General features: G+C 34.3%; 1 long non-coding RNA gene across 1 annotated transcript in view; it reads right to left on the bottom strand.

The window, feature by feature from the left end:
* Positions 1-6: 6 nt before the first annotated feature.
* Positions 7-1,234, bottom strand: part of LOC109587220 (uncharacterized) — a 2,233-nt gene continuing 1,005 nt past the window's right edge. The window contains exons 2-4 of the long non-coding RNA XR_002187478.1: positions 400-474; positions 219-349; positions 7-151 (exon numbers count right to left, since the gene is read on the bottom strand). This is a non-coding gene — a long non-coding RNA (uncharacterized LOC109587220). The remainder of the gene's footprint in view (positions 152-218; positions 350-399; positions 475-1,234) is intronic.

Raw genomic sequence — 1,234 nt, 5'->3', positions numbered from 1 at the left:
TAGGAAAAAGTATTGTAGAACAGTTGCAAAGAAGAGACAGAATGATTCAGCATGTCTACTGTGCAATGCAGCAATAAATGATATATATAGGCCCATTAATGCAAAACATAAGTTAAGGAGAAGTTGACCATGATCTGATGTGCGTAGTTTCCTATGACAGAAGATAATGAATAAATAGTCATTTTTACTATTGTTGTCCACTTGTTTTAGCCACTAACTTGCTTGATAGGTATGTTGTTACAGTGATAGTGAGACAAACGAGAGATATTACAATTCCAATGTATGTGATAGAGTCTAAGAACAATGTCAACCCTGTTCTCTCTGTTGGCTCAATAATTGGAGATGCATCCTAATATGATTATAAGTGATGTTGTGATAAATTATTAATAATATACTCACCAGTAGTATAGGTCTAGTCCATTAGAATAGAACTTGCCATCACCAGTTGTGATCAATGCTTTTATATCTTTATTACTAGAGAGAAATAGAGACAGATAATTGGTAGTACATGTAGATATATTTTGCGCTAATACATTACATACAGTATAAGCAGGGTTTCCCACAGGACTTTAGCATAGTGCTCATGCAACTTATTGTCAGTGAATTGTCAGGTTGCTCAAAAATTGGGCTAAAGACCCTGTACAAGAAAAATCCCAAGGAGGGAATTCTAATTTTTCTGATACATATACATGTCCTCCTTACACTGTGGACCAAATTTGAGCTAATTCTGATCAAATTTAATTTTTAATGAATTTTTGAAGTTGCTCAAAAATTGGGTCAATAACCAAAGGCTGTAGCCTTGGGTCAGTGGCCAAATTATGTTGAAAATGGCTATGAGAGAATTCTCTATTTTTATAATTTTTTCTGATACAAATACATGTTCTTATATGCTGTGTATCAACTTTGCACTGATTCCAATCAAATTTGAATTTTTTATGAATTTTTAAAGTTGCTCCAAATGCCATGTAATGTCATGAAGCATGCTGTTTAGCTCACTTAGCATGCTTTGTGGGAAACCCTGAGTATTAAGAACTATAAGGAAGGATTAAAATTAATTCTAATGGATACTCATCACTGATGTCAACACTCTCACATTTCATCATTAATAAGTGCCGCATACCGTATAGTGGGAAAATTTGAAGGGGATATAATTTGGCGAACTTGGCATTTTGATAGCCATTCGCCAAAATAAAAATCCCCCATTTCGAGCCATTATACGCATGCTTAATGGCAC

The sequence above is a fragment of the Amphimedon queenslandica genome, unplaced genomic scaffold (genome assembly GCF_000090795.2).
Source record: "Amphimedon queenslandica unplaced genomic scaffold, v1.1 AMPQUscaffold_12649, whole genome shotgun sequence".
Taxonomy (NCBI): domain Eukaryota; kingdom Metazoa; phylum Porifera; class Demospongiae; order Haplosclerida; family Niphatidae; genus Amphimedon; species Amphimedon queenslandica.
The sequence above is the reverse complement of the archived record's forward strand: the minus strand, read 5'-3'. Positions and strand labels throughout refer to the sequence as shown.